We start from the raw sequence: 18,348 nt of genomic DNA, 5'->3' as shown, positions 1-18,348 counted from the left end.
TGCAGGGACATACCGGAGTCAGACACGGCATTGCCCATGGCAGTAAAACATAGCAGTGATTGATGAGACAGCTTAAACAAATATGCACGCCAAACCAAAATTTCCAAGATGTTTTTTAAAGAAATATGGTAAATATGAAACAGTGTCAAGTAAAAACAAATCAGGTCCTTATCTCACCGCTGCAGTTGACATTGTATTACAGCTTCCCAGCAGGTGTTCGTGTTAGATTAGGCATGGTAAGATCTAATAAATACAGTCCTCCCTACTACGGGAAGGCAAATTAACTGAAAAAACAAACCCCAATCACAGACAGAAATAAATACCGTCAAGCAGAGACCGCAACAGAGTCCTGACTGACAGCATCACAGTATAGCTTTTTTGATCGAATATTAGTTTTTGTTTTATTAAAATAAACACATGTATTAAAAATGGACCATGTGTTGTGATTCTCTGACAAAAAATTATATTGCTTCAGCCCCAAAATAGGAGCCAGGATACCCTCTATTTTTGAACTATAAAAGACCATATTTCCCTCATGAGCATTACATGACCAACCCTAATTTTAAAGCTGACTTATTTGTGACCTTTTCCTGTTAGGAAGAGCATGGTGTTTACACATCTGTTGAAACACCACACCATTTGCAAAGTAATATTTAATTGATTCCATAAGATGTTAAGATGTGTTTTAAGTAAGACCACCACTGATAAAGAAACCATGCCAAATAAAGTCAGCATGCTGCTTGATAAAGCTTCATATTCGTCAGCCATATATATCAATCTCTCTATTTAAAAAAAAAAAATAAATAGCAGAACTTGTTACAAAACTCTCTGATATTCTGGCTAGAAATATTTCTCCTACAGACTAGTGCCTTGCATTTTTGCAAAACAATCAAAGCATGGCACTTTGAAGTCTAGCACATTCTAGCAAGATAAAGGCACCATAAATGTTAATTAATTCTTCATGTGAGCAGTTCTCTCCTACTATGTCTATGAGCAGACTGAGAGCCCAGGATCAGAAATCAACCGAAAGCTGATAAACATGCCTTTAAGGAGAACCAATTCTATTCCTTTAAAATTGAAATTCTTACTTTTTTTCAAGTAGTTTAAAGAGATTCATCAATTAAGATGAAATACATAGTTAATTCTAAGATTCACCTTGGTAACTGCCATTTAAGATGAAAACATTTAAAAAGAAAATATTTAAAATCTTACACATTAAATATTCACTGAAGAGTATCATTTTTCTTGTCCTGTTTATGGGATTGCATATATTTAAGAGAAGGGGAATGAAAAGTGCTTTTACATGTCTTGATGTTTAAAGTATATTCCCATTTCCCTAATGTCAAACCTACCATTTTCCTGGATGTCCACACTCCATTCCTTCTACTCTTTCAGTGAAATAAGCTATTTTAGAAGCAAAGCTCAGCCCACACCTCCTGATTTTAACACCATGCGAAGCACACCTTTACGAGTCAGCTGGTGAAAAAGGTGGAGGAGCAGTGTACCAGCTACCTTACTCACACCTGCCTCCGACAAAGGGACTGTCAAGCCATGTCGCATAGGTGAGACAGCAGACGCAGTGCATGCAGGCCCTTGCGAGAGCCCGTGGGTCACAGGGTGTCCCGCAGGGCAGGGGGACACGTACCCAAGGACAGCCAGGCATGTTCAGCTGTCTCGCCAGTGCCACCAATACTGCAGAGCAGCCCTGTGGTGGCTAAGCCTGGGCGTGCAGAACTGCCCCGTGAGCTGCAACTGCTGCACAGGGAAGATTTCTGTGTATTTGCCTCCAACACAACAAATTTAAAGCAGTCAGGGCAGGCTTTACTGCATCTGCCACTGGATCCTTTGTGCTGTCCTTTTATGAGATGTTTGTTCAGGTAAAGGTAAATCATTAGATTCCTCTTGGTAATGACTAACTACCAGGGCAAGGACTTCTGTGAAAGCCATCAGTGGCCTAAAAGGCTGAAATATTGAACCCTGGAAATAATGAACATCTCATACAGAGATCTAATCAAGGCACAAATACCCATCTTCCAGGACAAAAGATAACAATTAATCTGTCTTCTCAAGTGACAAGCTCACCAATAATTCAAGTCACATTCCTGAACTTGTATTTCTGAGTAAGATATTTGTTGTCTTAAATGGAGAACAGGTCTTCAGCTTCTGGTGGTTTTGTGGTGCTTTTTTCTCTTTTTTTCCCAGTACAAAAGAGTGGCCACTTGCAAAACCAATTTTTACTGAAGAAAGCTTCCCATCAAAGCAAGTTCTCACATAAGTAATCCCTGCTTTGGGGAGGACAATACAGTTCTGGAGGGCACCAGGCTCGGGACTAGGAACTATACCATACAACCTTGGTTATAATACCCAGCAACTTCCTTGTGAGATGTTAGTAACCATAATATAAGGTGGAAGCTTGACAGTCTGCCTGCAAAAAGATATTGAATGGAGAATATGAAGACACCCATCCAAATGAAAGATAGTGTCACGCTTCAGGGTGCACCTCTCCTTCTCAGGGGGCTGAGGTGCTGAAGAAGACCAAAGCTGTGCTCTGGTCTGTGCCCCGCAGGCTGCTGTGGTCCAGTACTGGGTATGGGCAGGAATGGGGGTCCAGGCAATGAAGCACTCCAGGGTATGCCTATGGTCGAAGGTTGGTTTGCCCTTCTTATAGAGAAATAATAAAGAAGGTATTTAAAGAAGAGGCTTACAATTTCTGCTGCTGACAGAGTAACAGTTTAGAAGTAGTTAAGTGGTCATAACAAACAGGTAAGAGACTCAGAAGTTTATGGTTAGCAACCTGGAGGAGGCTCAGCACAACTGTTATGTATAAACAACTGGCAGCACCTTTCTCCTACCTCATCTGCACCTTTATTAAAGCACAGACTCAAAAACTTAGTGTTTTCAGATAGAATTACAGAACTAAGTTTCAAGGCAAACATGTGTAAACACATGTTAGGTAAGTGTTAATAATTCACAGCAAGATGCCAGCTCTCCATTAAGACATCTAATGTGAAAAAAAAAAACATTGCAAAAGGTCCTTGGAATAAACTGAATAACTTTCAAACAAAAGGAATTACTTAGCCTATTGGTATTGTTCATAAAGACTTTCTCTTTGCTGCTCTTAAAAAAAAAAAAAAAAGAAGGTGTTTCTGCCTGGAGTTTAAATTTGTGTACTTAAAACCATACACATAACCTTCTTCCTTTCTGGCAACAATGCCTCTGCCTTTGCCAGCTGAAAGGGCAGCATCCCCCTCTTGTCCAGCCACCGGGATTCAGTAACCCACCACAGGGGGTGGTACCTTCATAGCCACCACAGCTGTCCAGTAACCAGTTCATAAGGTCCACTGCCCCCATGTGCTCAGCAGACCGACGGGGGAACAACACCACTGCTCACAGGGATCAAGAAAGATGATCCTAAGGCTTCTCATGGGAAGGGGAGTAAAACTGCCCCAGGTAAAGGGCTGTCAGAGAGACAGGTTCCAGTTGGGACAGGAGACAAGTGGGGTGGTGAGGTATCACTACAGGGGCAATCACTGAACTCAGTTTTATGCTTCATCTCCAGTTAGTCTCACACATAAAGTGTGTCAAACTCCTTTCTCAGTACAAGCATGATCCAACACCCCAGTAAGGTATAGCATGTGCTGAATGAAACAAATTCAGATACTGTAGAGATAAAAGTAGACTGATCCTTAAATTCATTTACTTGCCATTTATTATTACTATGGTTTCCCAGTACCTGTCATCCTCTTCTCAAGAGATTATTGGGTTTTATTAGATTTCTTAGCTTAGTCACTGTGGGACCATGGCTGCACGACTTTGGGACCTCAGCAGACCCAGTGCAGCAGCACTACACCTAGTCAGCTTCCCAGCTTAGACCAGAGATTTTTACACCATGCTGCACTATGCATCTAAACATACTCTTCAGGACATGGGGAAAACCTGACGCCTGTGTAAAGGGAGGCAGGAAGGCAACAAAGGTCAGTATACGCAGTATTCCTCCTATCATCTACCTCTGGCCAGGAGCTAAAAGAAGTTATATCTGTACACAAATGGTCAATACAGAGCCTTTTCAAAACAAAACCCAGCTAGAAATCCTATGCAGACTTCTATCTTCTCAATGGCTCTGGCATTCTGATTCCTCGCCTTTCCAACGCAATGGACTTTTATTCGTCCAGAATGCTCTACAAAGGCTGTTTGGCTTTGATCACGTCACCTTTTTCTATGTAGCCTTCCACTGCATCTCAGTCTGTTAATTACATCGAACATCAAACATATCCCCCCCTAACCAGTCCCATCCTCTCCATCATCCTCAGCTGCTGCCTGCGTTCGTTCCACCATGTCATGTCTCTGTTACCCAGTTTTGTGCACTGAGAACTTCACTCCTTGTCCCTTCATTCTCGAAGAAATTATTCCTAAATATCTGTATTATTAACCTATTATTGCCATGTCTTGAGACTCTAAAACTTAGCAAGGGCAAAACATTTGTTTGCTGAGGCCACTAAATATCACAAACCAGTCTCTGTGCAACTGTGCCTATCTGTAAAATTTCTATCTTCTGTAAAATTTTTGGAAGAAAAAATAAAGTCTCTTGTGTTTATACAGCATCTTGTACAGTGATGTCCTAACCCACAAATAGGATATCAAGACACTATGGTGATGTAAAATCACCTCTGCAATGCAAGGCAATCAGTGGTTCAGGGATGCCCACACAAACTCTCTGGATTCTGTGCGAATTTTCACACTGTTGGATGCCCATTTCTGTCCCTCAACCCCCTACAGGCAGGGAAGAAACAACAGATACTCTTATCACTCAGCTTTACTGTCTCGTTCCTAATTTGGGCATAATCCCAGTTTAAACCAGTTATCTAACAGCTAAATATAATTTCTCTAGGTTGTGTAGTTTCCAGAAATAACTAACACTGCATCCTCTTCCCCTCATCAGGGAAACACCCAGCAACACTTGCCAAATCCCACCCCACTGCCCTACTCAGCAGGGCCATGTGGCACAGAGACCTAGCCTTCACAGCAGATGCTTCCCATGCTCCTGCGTGGATTAGCCATCAAATCCACAGGTTTATCTGCAGGTCTGATTTTTCAAGCCTTGTGCCTCCCTGGTGCTTCAATGAGCCCAGGCAGCTCCTAAGGACCAAGCGATCGCCTGCCCACTGCTTCTGTCCCACTCTTCAGGAGGAAGTCAGAAGATACTCTAAGAAGCATCTAAACTGTGCATACTGTAAATAAAAGATATATTCTTACAGAGTGGATGTAGCCCTAATCCATATTACCAGTGGAGGAAGGAAAGGGCAAAAGCTTTCTTAGTCCCTGCAGTAAAATCCACAGCTGATCCTTTTCCAAAGCTGGGTAAATTAATTTCTCCCTCAATGGTCTTGAGCACTGCCTCAACTCTTTTAGTTCAAATATTTCCTAAAAAGCTGGGAAGAACAAAAGCAAAACAAAAAACAGAGTATTTCCAGAGTTATCCTAATACAAAGCATGGAAAAAAAAAAAAAAATCTTAATTTCTTCCAAATTCAGTATGTTAGATCCTTTTCTACACATTGATGTTGCGCCAGTTGAGCATAAATCACCAATTCCTCACTCTGAAGTAAAGGCAGAAGCCCTCCAGTTCTCTCCGGAGGCAAGTAACCTCCAACTATTTGATCTCACAACTGCTCACATGCCTCCTTGTTCTGGAAGCTCCTCAGTAAAAGGCATCTGGAGGAGTTTGGTAGGGACACCTAATGCCATCTGAATCGAGCACGGCGGTCCCTGGTGTGGTGGCATACGCAACTGTGGAGTTGCTGTGCTGGAATGCAAAGCAATATCCCACTGACTCACCACACTGAGCTTTCAAACACATGTCTGAGGAGCCTCAGCTCTACTTGCTACGAACTTCACCCACCCTGCTTTTCAGTGTCTCATCTCAGGAAACCACATCTCATAGCTGGGAGATGTTTCCTGACAAAAAAAAAAAAAGAGATGGACAATAAAATCTTGACTGACAACAGAAAGATGCACATTACTAAGAAATAGAACATTTTATGTGATTTTTCTTTTCCTTGGCATTGTACATTGAAATTTTCTATAAGTAAATAGTTTTTTAGTAGCTTGGACTCCAGATGTACTTAGGTTGTTGTGAAATGGCTAAACTAACATTTTTTTCAAGTGTCAATCCTTCATCAAAGAGAAAGATCCAGATACAAAGAACATTTTCCATGCAAAAAAACCCCATAGCAAACATTATTTGCAAGTTTAGAAAGAAAGAGACAATATATGTATTAAAGATATATATCTTACAGGCAAAACATCTTGTTACAAAAATTAAATAATTCCCCTGCAGTTCATAATACCAACCATCCCAAAGCACCTCTAGTTTCCTTTTCCTTATTGTGCTCCTAAACTCTTCCCCTTCCTCCCATCAACTGCTTGCAGTCCAGCTCTTCTGGGCAACTACCCCTCACAGAGGGTGTGATAACGTAGAGATGCAATTCACAACTTCCCTCCTTGGGGGTTCAATTCCAGGCTTCATTAAGGCTTGCCAAACAAATTAGAGCACTCCTCCACTGCACAAAATAATCTTCACTAATAAGACAAGTCCCAGCTACTCAACCACTTATCCCAAAATAGATACGGTACTTTGAGTGCATCAACACAACGGCTACCCCAGTTCCATGTCCCACTATGTTCAGTGGTCACCAGATCTCTGGTCAGCCATTCCAGTCCTTCCCAAATCTTTCCTGCCCTTCCCAGCATGGCTTCTCACTGTCTCTGCTTGCAAAGGCTGGGTTATAAAATAACCAAAATAACAAAAAAAATAACCTTTGGACTTGATGGGAGGTCCCATTACACTCCTTGTTCTGTGACCTCAACAGCTCAGCAGCTGCTTCTGCGGCACCGTCATCCCCAGCCCTCAAGCCTGGAAGGAGACCCCTTCCCTTCCCTCTGGCCCTTTATTGCTGGCTCCAAGGAACATGACAAGCAAACTCCCCTCTGCTTTTCTACTTTCAGCATCCTCTAGCCTTGGATTTTCTTTCAAGAGGGGTCAGCAAGCAAGCCCCTCTGTAGCTCCCCCAGCTATCTATCTTCTACAGGAATCTTCCACACTCTCCTTGGGAACATCCCAACTAATTGTTCCCTTCCAGCTTTGCTTTGATTTGCCCCAGATGTTGCCAACCATATTTCTCCTTTCCCCTTGGCTTCCACTCCATCTGTCTGAGTTAGATCCAGCACAAGAAGAGCTCCTGCTTTCCTACGAATGCTTTAGTCCTGTTGTAATTAAAGGGGCCAGTCACCCTCTAGCACAGCAATATGGTTATTAAATGCCTTTATCTCAACCAAAGGAGCGTAATTCAAAAAACTGTAAGGAAGCCAGAAATAAATAATTCACTGCAGAAATCTCATTCTTTTCAACTGTAATTCAAGTGACATCTTAAGCCTGCTATCTTCAGCTCCAGAGAAGGTCTATGGCTAAACCTCATGCTGAATGCTAAGTTCAAGTAGCTGGACTTGGTCCAGAAGAAGGGTCTCCAAGAGCTCAAAGCACTTAGGAAAGGTGGCCTGCCACCTGAGACCATAAGAAAATGTGTAGCCACCACAACTGCAGTATGGCCATAAAGATGAGCTCATTGCTGCTCCCAGTGTCTCTACTTCAAAGGCACAACAGCTCCTCAAACTGCCAAGCAATGAGTGCTCTCTCTGTTCCCTACCCCAGCCACTGGGATTTGGAAGGCACAGTGTGAAAGCTGGTGTTTGTGGAGCTATACGTACCATGCCTTGTTATCTCTACCCACTCCTCCTGCAGTGGCAGCTCACTGGCTCTGCTGGGGCTGCAGCCTTCAGCAGCCTTCAGGATACAGGAAGGATTTCCTCCGTATAAAGCAAGACCATATTCAGCTTCCAGCAGTTTGTCAGAGAGATTCGCAAACAACCAAGCCCTCAAACTCAGTATCTAAACGCCAGGGAGCTTTGTTTTCAAAAGACTCCCAGAGAGGAAGCTCTCATTGACAAATACAGCACTGCAGCATAGCTCCCCAGGTGTCCTCTCCAGGCCAGCTATCACAGGGACAGAAGGAGTTACCAAAGAATAGTAGATCTTCTCTTTTTAATTCTAGCATTTACACCAGATCCTGCACTCTACAGCAATCAGAATTTCCATTTACCGTCTGAGTGTATAGCCGCATGCTACCAGATTAAAGAAAATGCATACATTTGGAATTTAATAATGCACAGCCTTAAGACATGTTTCTAAAAACCAAGCAGATCTGCTGTCACAAGCTGAAAACAACAAATGATAGTAGAAGGCAAACATAATATAGCAAGTTGTGCTAAAGCACGTAGTAATCACCACAAAACAAGCACAAACAGAACATGAACAATATTTAGAGATACAAGTTGAAAGTGCTAATGAAATGAAAAACAACTGAAGAAGACAAATGGAGAAGACATAAGACCCCTTTACTGCTAAAAAATGGTATTCAGTTATGTGGAAGACCTCTTCCCCTGGAAAGGAAGAAGAAAGCAAGAAGGCTCTAATTACCATAACAAAAAGTAAGGATATAAAAGACCTAGAATAAGATTTCAAAAACTATCTAAACAATCTAGGAGCTCGAGGTTCATCTTCAAAATTGAGTCAGGGGCTTCAGAAAGTCACATCGCTAGAGATATGGTGAGAACTAATCAGGGAGTGAAACGCACCATGGCAGCCCATAAGCACCATGCACCATTGGGTCCAACACTGACCTTTCATCTTACGAAACTGTGCCAGAGGTGGGAGCTTCTCTGAGGGCCAGGTGGCACGGTGGGCAGAGCTGTGAAGCACAGAGCAGCCCCAGGATGGCACCTTGGGTGCAGCGCTCCTGGGAGGAAACCAGGATGTCACACCGCGAGAGAGATGGGGCAGGGATGCCCAAGCAGGAGTCAACGTTCTCCTCTTCCCAGCAGTGGTGGCACTCCAGTGGCAATCCTGTTTTCCAGCCCTAATGATGTTTTCCTTACCTACTAATTTCTTACGCGGTTTCGCTGTTTCAGTCTCCTCCTCCTTTTTATTTGAACCATGCAGCTGTAATCCACAGTCACTTTTTTTCTCTTTTTATTTTCTTGCCTATTCAAGGAAAAAATAACTTATCAAGACCGCAAAAGGTTATAATCCAAGCCATCAAGGCTTTGTTTTACTGTGGGCAAGATCCTTCTGTCAGCCCAATTTCATACTTGATGCTGGAGGCTGCACCTGCTTGACAAAACCTCTGCCAGCTAAATGCAGACTTGCCAAAATCGTTTCCCAAGAGCAAGGAGGAGAGACACAGGAGATCAGATGTTGACCAACATACTCCAGAAGGTCATAAAAGCCCACCACTGCATTGTAAACAGCAGAAATGTATGACCTGTGCTCCTCTTAAATAGCAGTGTGGGAGCATTTAGTTCAGCAAGCCAATTTGGTACCAGCTTTTCCCAGGCTGCGTGGCCCCATCTGCCTATTCCAGTTCACTTTAGCTTTGACTGATCCCACTTACATAACTGTACCCTTAAGCTCATAAGTTGTAAGGTCAACATCAGGTTAAACTGTTGCTGTGTAAGACAATATAGGCAAAGCCTAAACTGTCCTACTGCCACACCTATCTTTCTGTGTATCTGATGCAACTCCCGGCTCAAAGCTCAGCAAAAGATTTCCTTTCCATCTCACGTACCTCTTCAATTTTTTTCCTTCTCCTTCCGCTTCTCTCACAGATTAATTTTACTTTTATAATACACTCAGGAAGATGACAAAAATGAAAGTCAGAAAAGCTAAATTGACAGGAATGCTTCTGTACCATCATTTTACTACAGGCACTGAATTGAAGTGTTTTAGGCAGCACATCTTATGGCCTGTCATGATCACACTGAACTACCATGACATGGGGCAGGAAAAGATAATGGTGTTTTGCCAAATGTTCAATATTTTTAAACCTAAAGAGAAATAACCCACAAAAGCAGACGGAGCGCAACTTCAGAGGAGGTCTGTCCCGACAGCACACTGTCCTGAAGGTAGATACCTTGTAAGCCCTGGGCTCCCTAGTGCTGGAATATGCAGACAGGCTTGGTTAAATGAGCTGACAGGAAACCTACCTGGCAAGCAGTTACTGAAACTTCCCTGCCAAGTCCCTGCCAAAGTTCTGCTAGAGTGCTGTCAAGCTGTCTCTGCAAAACACTTGAATTTGAGACGGGTTTGGTTGGTTGGTTTGGTTTTTTTTTTTAATTTTACTGACATCTTTAAAAAACACCCTGGCTTTCTTTGCATTTGTGAGACACCAGTAGTGTAGCTGCAGTGTAATGGTAGGGTCTGCCTCACAGTGTAGCAGCACAGCAACAACTTTGGAAAACAACCCAATGAAAGAAATCACTCTTCTTATAAGCCTGCTTCAAATGTTGACACTGGAGAGCATCACACTTTCTGCAGAAACCCAGCAACTTTTGTTCCATCAAAGATTTGTTGCAGCACAAGGAAGCCAGTGGAGTTTTCATTCTACTGTGGAAAGAAATGACACTGAGAGTCACAGAATCACAGAAAAAATAAGATCAGAAGGGACCTCTGGAGGTCATTTGGTCCAGTCTCCTGCTCGAAGCAGGCCCAGCTTCAAAATTTGATTGGGTTCCTTGGAGCCTTGCCCTGTCAAGGGTTGAAAATTTCCAAGGACAAAGATTCCAGAGCCTCTCCGGGCAACCTATTTCAATACTTAACCACTCCTCCTGTGAATGGTTTTTTCCTTAGATCTACTCAAAACTCCTCTTGCTGCAACTTGTGACCATCATTGTGCAACTCTGACAACACCCAGCTCCATCTTCTCCTTAGTCCCCATGTAGGCAGTAAAAGTGGAATTGCATCTCCCCTTATTATTCTCCAGGCTGAAACAAATCTCAGCCTTTCCTTGTGCATTAAGCGCTCTCATCCCCGAACTGTCTTGACCGCCCTCTGCTCCACTTGTTCCAGTATCTCCCTTGTACAAAGAAGCACAGATGTGGACTCACAAGGTCAAAGTCACTTCCCTTGACCTACTAGTTACCTTTTTGCTCATACAACCCAGCACCCTGTTCTCCACAGTACAAACCTTCCACCGCTCACCAATTTATCTAACTGGTTTTCCTCTGATCCATGTGAGGTGGTGTAATTTAGCTTCATTTGGGCTAAAAAACAGGCAACAAGCTCTGTTACATAGTTCACTTCAAGACAGAAAAGTATGCTCATCTGTCACATTCACTCTGCTTCTGTTGAGGAGAGGTTTATGAAACAGAAAGGTTCCATCTGAGCTTTGATGGAGTGTGGAAATGGTATGCGCTCAGACCTCAAGCAGAGAAAAGGATCAAGAAGCATTTCGGACAGTTGTGCCAGAGATTTTTCAAATATGCAAATTTACCTATGTAAACTTCACTAATTATTCTACTAAGAAGTTGCTTTAAAACCTTCCATACAGGTTGACTGTCAATTACATCACATTCCTTAGCGAGTATAGAATTAAGGCACATTATCCCTGGAAAAAGTAAAACTTCTAATTGTGTTTATTTAAGCAATTTGGCTGCCTAATTCTCCCAGCTGGCTATGGTTTGGTACCCGCTCTCTGGCACAGCCCACTCTGTATATCATTTGCGAATATGCTGTCCCGTTCTAAAGACCTATGAGACATGTCCCCATGGTGCACTGCTACAAGAGCTGTCACTAGATGCAGAGACAAGAACACATGCTTGAGAAACAGTAGTGAAGCAATGAGCAAAAAGCACACCATATTTTGTCAGCAGGAATGTTATGAAATAGCCACAAAGAAAATTCAACCATATTGTTCTAATTTAGGATATAGTAGATAGGGTCTTATTTTGGAGCATGAAAATGTAATCTATCCCAGTCTCTCTTTCCCCACAGCCCCTTTCAAATAACAGTCTGCACTGTCATCCACATTAAATTAACAGCTTAACATAGCTGACTGCCAACCAGGATGTTACAAGGATTTGGCCTTCTTATATACACATACAGTTACAAAAGAAATGGTGGTAATGAGACTGAGATCAAAATATTGACCAGAATCCTTTTAAAATCGAGAGCAGGGAAAAGAGAAGAGAGATTTCTTTATGATTTAAGAAGGATAAATATGAAATATGTATGATCAAAACAACAAAATTTGAGACGTTATAGCAGATGTGTTAATCCGCATTCTTTAGCTTCAAATTCTCCCATTTCACCTAAGTGTCAGCTTATTCCAGAGCTTGACGGCACTGTATAAAGAAACAATTGCATTTATCTTCTAAAAACAGAAGATGGTGAGATCTCTCGGACAGTTTGCCCGAAGACTCTACTGTGCCTAAACTCTTATGGGAATACAATTCAGAAAGGTTTATTCAATAAATTAAAAGAAATACCTCCTACGGGAAGCAAAAGACATAACAGAATGAAAAACATTTCCTGTAGGAGGAATATTTTTAGACTTTTAAAGAGAGAGGCAAATGAAAAGTGAACAGAGCACTGCCAACTGGTTTCTCACCACATTACTCTCAGTAGGGTGCAACTCAACTGAAATTACCCTTTAGAGAAAAAAGAAAAAGGCAGTGCTCAAAAACCATCTTGCTGTATTACAACAGTGGCAGAAAACAAAAGGATAAAGCAAATAAAACCTGAAAATAACAATGGAAAATTTGTGTTAGTCTTCCTCTTACAAAATCAGTTATAGATGTTCAGTGGAGGTACAGTCCCATCACTGAAAATCAAATTCAGGAAGCCAGTCCTTTGGAGAAGCACGACTCTGAGACAGTGCGAAAGTAATCTTAATCACACTATAAAAAATTAATCTTTCATTTGTTAGCAAAGTCTGTATCAAACTCTGTACTTTGCTGAAAACCATTTTGTCCATTTATGAGACAAACCATTTATGAGAACAAAGCACTCATTAACATTTGACTTGGCCAATCCAAATAATAGGCTACAGCTACAGTAAAGCAGCTTTTTTTCAGTAGGAACTTCAGGTGATGAAAGCAAGAAAAAGTCCCATTATCTTCCTTAATGTTTGGCACGGAGGATAATGAAAACATAAAAACATATAGCAAGGACAACTAGAAATGGATAAAAGACAAGTCCAACCTGAAAAGGTCTGAGCATATGGAACAGGAACTCATAAATGAACAGGGGAGAAAAGAGAAAAGCAACATCTACCCAAAGTCCTAGCAGGTTCTCCACAGCCACAGGGAGAGTTTCTGCATAGGACTGGGTGCTCACGTGCATTCTCCTAAGTGCAACGCTCAAAAATCTCTTTCCTACCTTATACTGTCAGAGTCTTCATGGATAAATACCATAAATCAGAAGGTCTTTTCTTTGAGAGGATACAGAAGACAGCAAGTAGGAAGATCCAGAAAAGACAGTTCTGGTTTTACAACTTGGGAGGCTGATGCAAGCTGTTCCCATAGCCAGGATTGTCAGGATGATGACCCAGGGATGAGAGCTTTAGGGTGGGAAACTGACGTTTGTTTTTACGGGCCAGAGACACGGTACCTAACCTACTTAGCTCCAAAAACATGAACATGTGGTACCCAACATCTGGTTCCAGTATGACAATGTGGCAAGCATCAAGTACTGGAAGCTCATCAAATCCTTCAAAAACACTCTTAACTCTCCTGGGGATTTAATAACTCCTTGCTGACAACTGGAGTAGAACAGCCATGTAACATGAAATAGCCAGCCTGTACACATCCAGGAAAAGCTGAAACTCAACCAGAAAGCCTGCACATACATTTCCATTGATATGTACTACTGCTACAGAATAAGAATAGATTAAAAATAACAGAAATTATTTTGAATAAACACAGCTTAAAAATCTGCACAAAACAATAGACACAAAAGTTTTAGAGAGGTGAAGAAAGTAAAATTCCTAGGACTGAATGATAACTAAAGGGTTTGCTTCCTACCTGATACTCTGTTTTGACTGGTAGTATTCACCTGCTAAAAGTAAAGCACATACTTGAGCACTGTCAGATTGAAGTCTGAGAGCTCAATACCTTGCAAAATTGGATGATGAGTCACAATGTCAAATTCCAGTGAAGTCTGAATCTTGCCCTTACCTCTTTATTGGCTGCCTTCCAGTCTCCATAAGCTGAATGGAATATTTGGCCTCTTCTCCAACCATCCAGACACCTGGTTCAGTTAAAAACCAGTGTAACCCAGGATGTACAAAAACTATGTTTTAAAACATCAGCTTAATTCCAGTGACCCTTACGTTCTCAAATACTATGCCACATATCCAGAAAAATCAAACATAAGCAGCATTATAACATGTTTAATGAGACTAAGATAGTATTGCCATTACAACCTTCATTTTCGTTATCTTTTTGCATCACGATTTCAACTCTGCAACTCTGACACTGATATAATATAGTTACTACTATACCACCATGAGTGTTCAGCCTTACTTGCTCAGAACTCCCTGCTGGTTTCCATTGTGATACTTACATCGGAAAGGAAAAAAATCCCCCAAAACATGCTTAATATCTATATGCTTATACAGTCACAAAAGTGCAGAAGAGTGAAGAGAGACTCCTGAGAAGTTCTCCACCTGCAAATTGTCATAGCTGCAGTTCTTGTCATACAAGGGAGTCTGCAAAGCTAAATGCGCCGCAACTCCCCCATGAAGTCAAGACAGCAGTCTGGGTTCTTGGTATTTTAGAAGCTGCTCAAAATTACTTTTCGGTCTCATTTCTATTATTTTCACAAGTTCTTTTCCCATTATTTAAGCAATGCACACTCATAGAGAATTCTGTCTGTCCTAGCTGTCAACTCCCATATTTCCACCAAATGTCTTCAGAAGTAATTCAGTTGGCAATGGGAAGAGAGCATTTGCCAAATTCAGAAATGTTGAATATATTTAGTTACTTTTAATGGCATTCCTCTTCATACAAGACCCACAACATTTCTGCCCACCAAATTTTGCAATTACAGAACTCATACAGCATTGAATAGGACAGACTTAGGCTGAAACTAATCTGTGTGTCTAGTGGTTTAGGGTGTCTTATGGAAGAAAATAAAGCGGAACTGTTCAGTGTAAATATCAGCACACAAAGTTTTTTACCTTAAAAAATAAAAACCTTCCAAAATACAGTTCTCACACATCTCATTAAAAAGTCCCCCTCAAAGGGAAAAATGCAAGTTAGCAATTCTGGGGATCGGGCAGTGTCCAGTTTTTAAAATATTTTGATGAACACCAAAAAACCAAGGTGACAAAAAACCATTTAAACATGATAGACCCCCATTTTGCTTCCTGGACAGTTAATCAGGCTCTACACAGGAATATGTTCAAACATCTCTTCCACCCATATAGAAAAATGTCTGGGTTAGGTATGAAGGTGCTTAAGGATAACAGACACTGAGCTCACACTTCAGCTACATATCACTCTTCAGAGATCATTATGGCAAAAAGATAAACTAGTGCTGATGGCAATTTAATACATTCCCTGTGATTCTGTCCCAAAGACGGACAAATTTTCCATCTGATGGAGAAACAATTGTAGAGCATCTCATCGTAAGAAGCCACACAGTAAACACAGGCAAGCATAGAAGCAATGAAATCAAAATCATGAGGCCTAGAGCTCTGTAAAGTTAAAGACTGTAAGACTATGGCAACTGGAGAGCAATAAATATGACATTGTCACAAGAGACTAAACGTTGAGGAGGTATTCCATTAAAATATTTGCATGTATAGCATTAAATTAGTTTTAGGGGAGTACTGACGTTTAGACGATGTGAACTATTGCAGCCTTCAGTGGTAGAGCCTTATCCCCAGTTTCAAGTGCAGAGGCTTTGCTTTTGCACCTCAAAAGCTTCAGCTTAAACCCTGGTTTGACAAACATGCTGTCAATCAGCACCACTTGAAGCGCAATGCCTAGTGAAAACTGAGGAAAGGATGTCTTCGCTTACATATCTCATGATGGATCTTTTGAAAGTGATGCAGCATTTATACTTCCATTTCACATTTTCTTCATGCATCCTAACAAATAGGAAAAAACTGTCTTCTTTCTCTCTTTTCTGCAGGTAACCTACAATTTTCAGAATATGTATCAATCATTGCTTACGAGTTGAATAGGGGAAGGAAAAATAAAGAAAAGCTCTCCCTCCTCTAAGCTTACAATGAACAGGTTCTGCTCCTGCAAACTTGATTATGTGATCAGTCCTTTCTCTCTCCAAAATAACTTGTCCCACTAACCTCAAAGAAAAACACTCATTTGAACCACCCAAGGACATATACCCCATATGGGAATGTGACTTCTCAGTTTGCTCAATTTTTAAGAATTTTGCTTTACCCTTTATCTCTGAAAGTATTTTTCATGTGTGTCCTTCCATCAGCATAGTTTTGAAGCAAGCATTGGCTGTAAAAAAAGCAGAAAGACGTAAGCTAGCCACTTATACAGCAACTCGGAACAATGGAGTTAAAATCAATTTGTGAAAAACAGTGATGCTTGGGGGAAACTTTGGCAAGCAAGGACATATGAAAAGAGGGAATCTGAGATGTCTTCCCAATGGATTCAAACTCTTAAAGTATCAAGCAAGTGAAGGTACCTCCCAAGGCACCTATCAGCTGAATCTGGTGTTGTGAGCGTTCACTGGTTCTGATAGCCATGCCCTAAATTATCACTCCATATGACTCCAACAGAAGTTATAAAATAATTTAGCTAAACTAATGTTGTTCTGACATTGCACATGAGCATCTCCCAACATCCTTGCAGCTGGCCACAGCTTGGCCAGCTGGCAGCTCAGGAGACACCAGGATGACTACTAGCTTCTCCCCCAAAACCTGGTGAGGAACCAGGGCAACCTTCCCTCCCACACCATGGGAAACCCCTCGCACCATTATGCTCGACAGAAAGCGTCCCTGTGCAAGCAAGCAGGTTGATCGCAGGCTGCACCAGGAGGAGGAAGAAGAAGTGAAGAAGGGCTGAGCCAACCCCCTGCAGCAACCCAACAGCGCTGAGGAGCAAGTCGCAAACTCAGGATGGTGCCTCCTGCTTCCCAATGGCCAGGCACACAAGCGGGAAGGATGCAGATCATTACTTTAAAAACAGCTCTCCCCCAAAAAAGCATATTAACTGGAAATGTTAACGTTTAATTAGTCAGTAACACATGGAGTGTGACAGCAAAATAATGAGGCCATGTAAGTTTTAAGCGTGTAGATTTGGTTTATCATAACAAAGAGATTACTCAGATACATTCACATGATTTGTCATGTTTGTTATACACACGCTGTGGCTTTCCACTGCCAACTTTAGGACAGAAAAATAAGCACAAGAATTAATGCAACTTGAGAGTTCACACAGATCACTACATTTTGACCTATTTTTGACTTTTCACCTTGCAAACGTATTCCAGTTGGTCACTGTAAAACACTTGCATCCTTCACTTGTATGGGACTACTCACATACTTAAGCATAAATATATGACTAAACATTGGCAGAAGGAAGGCATTAAGGTATCTCTACATATTTTTACCACCTTTTCCCATGATATTTAATTTAGTTAGAGAGACACTTAACCTTATGAAACACTTAATGAAAGCATAATAGTCGTAACAGACTTAATTTTGCAAGTGAAAGGGAATTTTCTTTAAGGAAAATGGCTTAAAGGGACAGCTGAGGTCTGATTGGAAATGAGGATAAAAGCTTTTTTCCCTTGTTAAAAATCCCCCTCACTTTGCCCCACGGAAACCACTGGAAATGTTGTCACTGATTTCCACAGACCCAGGTACAGGTTTTTTATTTAAGCAGCTTAAACATGAGCAGATAATAGAAAGGGGAAAGAATGCTTGTCAGCAAAGCAAAGCTCTACTAAAAATAATCTTTACAGTTGTAAAATATTCTCGTGAGTAAAATTACATGTCGATAAAGAAGAGACAGATCACCTAGGAGTGAGAGACACCTCTGTCACATGATGCTTCACATCCAGAAATCTGTGGATCCAAGACTACAGGCCTAACACCCTTCTTTGGGTAAAGCCTTTAGCTGTGACTTGCTGCTGATACTGCAAGTCCCCTGTGCACTCTGGCATTCCATTAAAAATTATTTATGAATGGCCGCGCGAACTGAGCAGCAACCTTTCCCTCCCTGGGCCAGTAGACAGGGTTGTGGTATAAAATGCTGAAGTCAAAGAACTACAATAAAAAAAAAGGTAAAACAAACAATCCATCCTTCTCCTGGCCTCATATCAAAGCTATTACAGACATTTTGGCCTCATATACAGCCATTGCAGATCAGCTGGTGAGGGAGCACTCGGTGCAGCTGTAAAATCTGAGTACGGTTGGGCTGGGTGCTCCCACTCCGGGGGTCCTGGAGCTTCGGGGGCTGCCCGGGGCGGGAGTCG

The 18,348-nt window shown here is 41.6% G+C and overlaps 1 protein-coding gene across 2 annotated transcripts in view; it reads right to left on the bottom strand.

Annotated features, from left to right (window-relative positions):
- ARHGAP6 (Rho GTPase activating protein 6) overlaps positions 1–18,348 on the bottom strand; it is a 332,594-nt gene that overhangs the window by 310,596 nt on the left and 3,650 nt on the right. The window contains exon 1 of one of the 2 annotated variants that reach the window (XM_074858820.1): positions 16,299–16,329. The exons of the other annotated variant lie outside the window; for it this stretch is intronic. The gene's annotated coding sequence lies outside the window, so the exon portion shown is untranslated. Of the gene's footprint in view, positions 1–16,298; positions 16,330–18,348 lie in introns of those variants that run through there. 2 annotated transcript variants of the gene reach the window in all.

This window comes from Strix uralensis, chromosome 2 (assembly GCF_047716275.1).
Source record: "Strix uralensis isolate ZFMK-TIS-50842 chromosome 2, bStrUra1, whole genome shotgun sequence".
NCBI classification, from domain to species: Eukaryota; Metazoa; Chordata; class Aves; order Strigiformes; family Strigidae; genus Strix; species Strix uralensis.
Note: the sequence above shows the minus strand (reverse complement) of the source record. Positions and strands in the feature narration are given on the sequence as shown.